The sequence below is a fragment of the Centroberyx gerrardi genome, chromosome 8 (genome assembly GCF_048128805.1).
Source record: "Centroberyx gerrardi isolate f3 chromosome 8, fCenGer3.hap1.cur.20231027, whole genome shotgun sequence".
In the NCBI taxonomy this organism is placed as follows: Eukaryota; Metazoa; Chordata; class Actinopteri; order Beryciformes; family Berycidae; genus Centroberyx; species Centroberyx gerrardi.
The window spans coordinates 5976511-5985591 of NC_136004.1; positions in this window are offsets into that span (position 1 = coordinate 5976511).

Below are 9081 nucleotides of genomic sequence, written 5' to 3' on the forward strand. Positions count from 1 at the left end.
CACTCGTACAAATTCTCACCACTCTCACAAAGAGCAAATTAGATTGATCAAAGCAAACCGCAGTCTTTGTACAGATCTCTCTCCCAACACTGTCATAATTTTGTGGTTCATAAGAAACATGATAGACAATCAAAATGAATGACTTGCGCAAACCAAATTGTCTGGAAGAACGATTGTGTTTATCCCTCCAAAACCGCTTGAGATTACACGGTCCAAGATTGAATCGTCTTCCGTCTCCTCTGGCTTTCATTACCATGCCTTGGAACGCTGTGTCTTCTGTGGGGAAATAGTACGTTCTGTGTAATTTCATGCAATGATTGCCAAACAATAAGGTGCTGGAAAAGCCTTTAGTCAGAACAGGCTCACACTGGGACTATTGTTATTGGATGACCACCCTTCAAGAAGTCTACAGACCACATACCTTGAGATGAGTTGTTTACAATAGACATTTTCTTATTAATTTGTAATGCTAAGGGACTGCACTTCAACAACTGTTTTCAATGAGGAGTGCCTAGCCAAAAAAAAGCATCACATCTGAAGGAGTAGTTGAAGAGAACAAGGTAGCACAAACCCCTGTGTAGCCAAAATTGCTACCTTTTTCTCAAGCGCCGCTTTGAATCTAATGGGTCATTTTGAAGTACTTCCATGTTCCTACTGTATCTAATGGTCCCAAATGTAACCAAAGGTGATGAAACTTTATGACAATAGTTCAAGTGCAAACCAACAATGAAGCGATGACTTCGCCCTGAGGAACAATGCAGAAAAGACACTTGAATAAGGAGACAAATACATTTGAACAAATGATACATTGTAATTTCAAATTCCTTAAATTGGTACATAGAAGGACTGGATGAATCAAAGCCGTGCCATCAGTCATCAACCTTTCAGCAAGTTATTATTATCTGAATTGTAGGTATATTCATGTATGTTCTTGAAAGGTTTGAGTCGTGTTTAGCTGTCATATACGGTCTGTCTTGTAATCCAATCATTCAGTATCTAAACAATGCAGGGTATGGGGCAATAGTGTTTCAACAGGGGGCGCCAAAATGCAACCACTGGGCCCTTATTTATGTGTTTATGTACATGTATCATTATCATTGGTGATTGATGGTAAGTGATCCTCAAAGAGTTGCTTGCTCTCCTACAGCTGGAGGTCAGAGGTCAGAGTCAGCTAGAGAACAGCGCCCCTGGTATTCAGTGTCTTGCTCAAGGGCATTGCTTGCTGTCATGGGGCCTTGAACCCGGACCTTCTAGTTGACAGTCTTCCTGCTCACTATGCCAATACGATATTTCAAATACAGTATATTCTCTTTGTGTCTCGAATATTCCGGCTCCCAGCTGTTTTACCTAACACTGAATCCAGAGAGAGAGAGAGAGAGAGAGAGAGAGAGAGAGAGAGAGAGAGAGCGTATTGACAGGGGCTTAGCACACTGGCTTTTCTCTGGTTGATCAGAGCCAGAGCACAGAAACCAACAGAAGTAGGTCATACAACAGTCGACCTGAATAGAAGCACCACATTGCGGCCGCGAGTCGAACCAAATATTATACATTCCTGCATTCGAGATTTTTGCAATGCGGGCATTTTGTTTTAATCCGTCATTTCAGATGTATTATATAACAAAATCACCCGAGGATCTGAGCCAGGGATTTTGGAGAGCCGGTGGTTGAAGAAGGAGACAAAGTTGGACCTCAGCCTTACAGTATATGTACCTTAAAGAAGCAGAGGGAGCGGTGAAAGAGCACCTCAGTGGCTCGCAAGAGGGGGGAAAAAAGTCTCATTGATTGGTCAATGGTTATGGAAATGCCATGTACAATGACCCTGAGATCAGCCACCCTCGAGCCCCCAAACAAAATCCACGGGGTCTGACTATGGGGAGCTGGAGAGAAGGCAAGGGGAGCAGAGGAGGAGGAGGAGGAGGAGGGGGTGGTGGGGGCTATATCCATGTGAAACCAGCCCAAACAAAGACTCCCTGTTTCTGGGGCCAGACAACCCCCACCTCTCCGAGCAAGATAAATAAATAAATACAAATGGAAAAAGAAACCATATACGCCCACTGAAAAGGCCTGTAAGAGAGTGACTGACAGACAATTGAAAAGACAAATTGTTACATTGTCTTTGGGTGGGGGTGGCCGAAGGGCTGATGTGCAAAGGTAATTACGGGGAGACGTGAACCAGGGGGTCAGGGGTCGGACTATGTGTCTGACCCCGAGTTTTAGGCCATCGCGAGGGAAGAAAGAGGCTCTGAATTGGGCCAATGTCTCTCTTACCCCTGCGCCTACCTCTTGCATTGGTCACCCGGTGACACAAAATGTCTTAGTCCTCTTTTGGAGGGTTTTCTTTCTCCGTCTCAATACTCTTTTTCTTTCAATACCCCTCCTTGAGAAAAAAAAACACAAGCTTTTCTCTGGCTGAGCTGAAAAACGCTGACGAGGCATTTGTCCTGCAGCTACTCACCCATGTTTGATTTAATTGCTTTTCCACCCCTCTGTGCCACGGCTCTCAGCAGCCCGGGTCTGACGGACAGTGCTGGAAGCCTGAGGGGAAGGTACTGTTATTTTGACAGTCAGGCGAGGAGACAAGGTTGACCTGACCCACGCTCACTTGGCTGGCTTTCCCATGGTGCTAAAGGGGCTGGGAACTGGATGGATGGATGGGAATAGCTCCGGTCGTCCCCACGTCCCTCTGCCTCTGTTGCTCAGGGGCTTTTGAGGGCCTCCTTAGGTTAGAGGGAAGCGTGAATGAGTCGCTACCACGGTCCCTTCTTGGGACATTCTAGAGTTTTCACCCAGGTGCTTTGGTTTTCTGAGAAATTGGGGAACGTGGGGAATGACAGCAAAAGATTCATGCAAATAAGTAGAATGGTTTGCATAAGATGAAGAGAGGAAGGTTTACTCCTAATTGGCACGCACTGGCATTGCTAACAAATGCTAATGAGGCTTGATTGGTGATTACTAACCTCTAGAAAAACCCTGGACCCTGTTGACATGGGACAGCTTCTTGACCATGCTTAGCACTTTGTCACCCTACCACCCATCTTTGCTCTCTGCACACTAAATACATACATGTGGCAATAAATCATGTTGTCAACGACTGCGAGTAACTTTATGAAACATTGAGAAAACTGCAGGGATTGGTGGGGTGGGGTGGGGTGGGCTGGGGTGGGGGGTATTTGGGGCCGTCGAAGAGCAGTTATGAAATTCATACATTCCCGACGACATGTTTTGTTTTCTTCCAGTGTCATGAGGAGAAAGAAGGGCGGGGTGGTAAGAAAGAATCTCCAGTTGTGGAGGATGGCTGAACTCGGGGCAACATGCTTTCCTGATTAACTGCAATGGGTTCCTGTTGAACCCGCATTGGGGTCGCTATGGGGAAAAAAAAAGAAAAAAACTAAAAAAAAAAAGAAAACTGGAAGGATTCCCGTTTGGTTGTTCAAAGACAAGAATGATGCATTTGGCCCACATCACCCCAGCTATGGGCAGCGGCTCATGATAAAATGCAGTTAAACCTACTGGCGTACTGAAAATGGCCTTCTTTGGACATGTTTAATACCCCCCATTTTCTCTATTTTTTAGCCTATTTCTTCTTTGCCGTATCCTGTTATTTAATGCTGCAAACGGCCCAATTTCCCTACGGGGATCATTAAAGTTTCATCTAATCGAATTTAATCTAATCTAATGTGTAGGCTGTAATTACGATACTTTACCTTAGTGACATGTCATTGTTTCAGACGAGTCATCTGCTGCCAGCATGCAAGCCGGAGAACCAGTAGTAAAGATGTAGGGTTTTTTTTTTACATTTGAAAAGCCTATTGGCTATTCTCATTGACCACAGTATGGGCAGTTTCCATTTCTTCAGCGGGGAGTGAGAAGAAGAAAAGGCCCCACACAGTTTGGTAGCTCAGGACTGTGTGTGTGTGTGTGTGTGTGTGTGTGTGTGTGTGTGTGTGTGGGAGTGGTGGTGGTGGGGGGGTAGCAGAGTGCAGCTGGGTTTGTTTATCATTTTTGCAGTGCGGTTGCAGTATTACCTTCAAGGTGATGAACAGGACATAATCGATCGCGTGAAAAATGGCTCTTAATTCGTTAAGAAGGGGGGGCAGGGTGGGCGGGGGTAGTGGGGGGTGGGGTGGGGTGGGATGTTAGACTTGCGCCGTCGCGAAAGGCCCATTAATTGTAATGTTTATGCATGTTAATGTTAGCCAGAGCACCCTGTGAGCCCTGCTTTGTGTCAAATAGACAGCATGCATCACGGCCGAGGCAGAGCCTGGAGGGGAGGGGAGGGTGTGTGTGTGAGTGTGTGTGTGTGTGTGTGTTGGGGGGGGGGGGGGTGTACGGGAGAGAGCAGGGTTTGTGCCACAGAGCCCATCTCTGTGTCCCGCAGCAGCACGGGCGAAAAGATCCTCGACTGCTTTCACTCAAGTGGTTTACCTACCTCGATTGGGAGAGAGAGAGAGAGAGAGAGAGAGAGAGAGAGAGAGCGAGAGGGAGGGGAAGATGGAAAGTTGCAGAGCGGGCACCTCGAGTCCTGCCATCCATCTCAACTGTAAAATACCTCGCTTGAGTAATGGTGTTTAGATGTAAAGTATATACAGAATACATTATTGCTATATATAATATGAAAAATCTAACATTAAAGCTGCACTATAGGCAACACTTCAGTGTAAAAACACACCCGTCTTATCAGCCTAAATCACAAAGCGAGGCTGCAACAGAGAAGAGCGTCCCATCTGCACTAATTGAGATGCTGTCATTCCGCCCTATTTGTCCAAATGAAATTCTGGTGTTGGGTGTAGACACTTCACCACCCACAGGCAGTGATGAATCAAAACTGAACGAGTGAAAAACAAAACTGTCTCCTAAACAGCAGTGAGGGAAGGCTGGACTCACCAACATTACATCTTTGGCTGATGAAACATGAGTTTAATCTGTGTGCACTTTACTGACAGGATTTCTGAGCCGCCCGATGTGCGAAGCTGCCTAGTGCAGCTTTAAACTTCTGAGTATATTTTGTGGGAACCGTTTGCATCGGGCCCCACCACCCCTCCCCTTAAAAAGAAAAAACTCTTGGCTGATTTCAGTCAAAAGGAATGGCCCAGCACTCACGCTGACATAAAGATAATTACCCAATTGTAAAATAAATACAACAGAGTATGATGATGAATAGGCTATTGCGGGGGCTGGTATAAAGTCTGTGTAATTACGCGCAGATGGATGCGAGTATGATTTTTTCGCTATGGCCCCCCCACCCACACCACACCCCCCCACCCCCACCCCTAACCACACACAGTCACAGCACGACACATCCTTCACTGTGATGTCTTCTTCATTAAGAGGGAACTTTTTATTACTCAGTGTCTCTCAAGATGATTTTTCATGGGTCTTCATCGCGATGAGTTTCAGCGGTTTTGGGCATGCGAGTCGGAGAGCGCACATGTGCAACACGATCGAGGCGCTTCATCAATCGCAACGGCACATCATCGCCACCTGAAGACGAAGGTCGGGTCGGAAAAGAACAAGGGATCCACAAGACATCTGCAAAATATACTGCCGACTGATGCTTGATAAAGTGGAGCGGAGATGGCCCATGCTCCATTCCGACTCGTGCGGTTTTGCAGTGTTGCAAATAAGCAATGCTTACCGATCCCAGTGTATGTACTGTAATGTATGACATGTGTGTGTATACCATAGTGGGATTTCCAGTCACTTCTTTGGTTAGATCCTGAGAGAGGAACGCAAAAACTTGTTTGTTTTGTTGTGTGTTTTTTTTCTCCTCAACGCAAATCAATCTGTCACTTCTGGCTGGCCGACAGATGCCGGGCGAGTATGCGAAGAGAGCTGAAGAGCGGTCTCTGGTTTTAGTGGCGCATAGTACCATGCTGTGCATTATGGCTCCTCTGCACTTTATCAAGCCCACGGTCAGGCTCATCTACTATGAATCAGGGTGTTGCCCGCAGAAAAAAGCTCCAATTTTCCATTCCAAATGTGCAGCGGTTGCTTGAGCTATTTATGCGCAGATGAACGGAGTGAAAGTACATCCCAAATCAATTATAAAAGAGCTTTTGCTGCATGACTTGGGGGGAAAATTCATATCACCGAAGCTAACTTTGCTTCCAACAAACAACAATGAGGAAGCGGCGTGTCCGCGTGGGATGCAGGCGGCTTTAACTTAAAAGACGCCTCGAAGCCTCCCGTAAGCGCGCCGTCTCCCCGGTAGTGGCGGAGCGCGGCGAGGCTCGGAGCAGCACCTCTCACGGCTCTATGTGGGCCAGATAAGCAGCAGCCGCCCCCCCCACCCCCCCACCCCCACCCTCCACCCCCCCGCTGAGCAGTAATCCTGCAGCCCGAGCACGAGGTATGAGTTATGCGAGAGGTATTTTGGCCCCAATCTTCGGGAGCACAGAAGCATCATTAAGCTAAAAGTAAGTGCGCAGGGTGTTTTTTTTTTTGTTTTTTTTCAACCCCCCCACTCCCACTCTTTTATTCTCCTCCTCTTCTGCATCTAAATGTCACAAATTGCCTGCATTAGTCATGGCGAGGGCAGCGCATCCCAGACAAGTCATCACAGGCAAGCCGCGCGCGCTACAGCCTCACCGTCTTGCGAAACTCCCTCGAGGTGCCGGAGTCACGTTTGCTTTGATTTGGAGATCACAGCTATGTTTTTTTGTGGTGGCTGTATAAGAATATAAGGGGCACTTGTGGTTTTTGGGCAGAATACCTGTGCACCTTCTTCTGCGTCATAAACATTTAACAACGCCGCCACGTATGAAACAGCAAGTCTGCAGAGCTCAGTTTGATGCTGAGGTGATTACCGCACCAGAGATGTTAGAATCTCTTCTTTCTTGAGATTTCGACCGGCCTGGACAGCAGCATGAGTTCAAGTTGGGGATCAAACCTGGATTTCACCGCTTCACAGAGGCTTGACTTCCTAATGAGAACGTGTACAAATCATGTTTGATGGGTCACTCTTTCTGGCCTATTGTGGGCGGGGCCAGAGGCTCTGATCGCATCTAGGTAGTGGCCTGCAGCTACAAAGTTTTGAACAGGCAGATCATGTATTTTTTGCTGCTTTGGCATTGCCTTTCATAATGTTACACTGTTTTGATGGTAGCATTTATCAAAAATAAACTCCCATGGAAGCTTACCATGGACCCCAACGATGGATGCAGCCGTTCTCCAAGCATTGTTTTTGAGAACTTTATTCCTATAGTTTTCAAATAAAAGTTGTAGAGAACTGGATGCTTTGAATGGTTGGAATCAATTTCTCGGCCATTTTGCACTTTCCAGGTAGAAGTGTTGTTCATGAAACAAAATCACATCAGTAGAGAAACAAGGAAGTAGAAATCTGGCTTTTCTGGGCCAACAAGCTTGGGTTGGGCAGAGTTTCCCTGGTTGCTCAGCTCTATAAGAAATAAATGAACTTCTGGTGACTTGTTGATCACGTTGCTTGCAGTTTGATATATCCAGGATCTTTATTATCCATACAATAGCTTTTTAAACAAATACACCACCACCAAGGACTTCTGTTGTTCTGCTTTGTCTATCTTAATGTTATGCAAAGTTTCTTACTGAGTGGCACCTCCTAAAGACTCAATGAGGCCAAATAGTCAAATAGCATTTGCAAATCAGTAGAGTTCAGTTAAGTTGTCAATCACAGAAAAGTTAACTAGATTGACTTTTGAACACTTTTAAATGCTAAGAATTCTTTGCACTCATTTCGACCGAAGTCTGGAGCCAATCACCTGTGATTCAGGGATTCTATTTCTTCCATGACCAAAGAAAGGTAAGGCAGCTTGACGTCTGGTGTTGTGCTGAAATAGGGGAGCTGGGTCTATGCAACCCTCCCCCAGAGTTAAGTGCTACCTGACAAAAAGCAGGTACGCTTGTTATTCCTAAACATTTTTATTCTTAAACACAGATTTTTTGTCTCTGCCCGTCGGTTACAAGAGAGCTTTTTCGCCCACACCATTCCTCATGCACATACACCTTGTCAGTCTCCCGCTGACGTCGTGGTCTTGAGCAGATCCAGTGTTTAGCCAACGCTCACCGATGACAGATGCTTAATGACATACATGTTCGTTCTGCCAGGCCAAAATGCCCTTTCATGGCGATACATGTACGTGAGATTCTGAATTTAAACACTGTTGAATATAGATGGATAGCCAGTGTTCGGGAAATTCCATTTTCCCAGGGCCCTGAAAGTCCAAATATTTAGTCTCTCTATTGTTAGAGACATGCAGCCGAAGCACAAAGTTTGGAAAGTCTGCTTACATATCTGTATGTTGAGTGTGGCAGCGATAACGGCGTCATCCACGTCAATTTCTGAAATTATGTTTTGCAAAGGCCTCTTTTGTTCTTTATATGCTGCACAGATCATCATCATTCCTGGGTGGTACAATCACATGGAAATTAAATGCAAACCTTTCAACTAGATGCATGTCTTTGTCTCGGGGAGGTTTTGGCTTGTTGCTGCACAACATCCCACTGGTGGTTTTCAGCAGGCCTATCACTCCTGACAGGAGGCTTCCTCATGCATGTGAGCAAAGCCAGGTCTGGGAGAGACAGAAAACCCCCTCCTGTCTCCTAAATGTTAAGTTTGCTTTAGCAACCGTCTATGCACAAACTGTTGTTGAATGCCATCACCCCATAAACCAGTCTGTGGAGCATCTCTGCAAACACAGACACCCTTATTAAGGCATCGCCGTTTATATAAGATGTTAACCGAGGTGCCATCTCGAAAATACTTTGGAGAATTGGTTGGCTCTCTCAACACGCATCACATCTTTGGCATGCAAACTGCTAGAAAGTCTCTTAGTCAATGCATGGCTTCACTGAGGATAGACAGACTTTTTCACATTTCACATTGTCTCCCTTTTCTCATTTGATTATAGTTCTAAATGATTTAGAGCAATCTCCGGCATATTTCTCCACTTTATTTGTTTCATTAAAACATTTGCACCCAGTAAATTCAAGTCAAATTTCAATTTGAGTGAAATCAGATCATCAGATGCATAGTCACCATGCATCTGATGACATTGCAGTATGTTTTCTCCTGGCCTCAATTCAAAAAACGTTAGACTGTCCTGT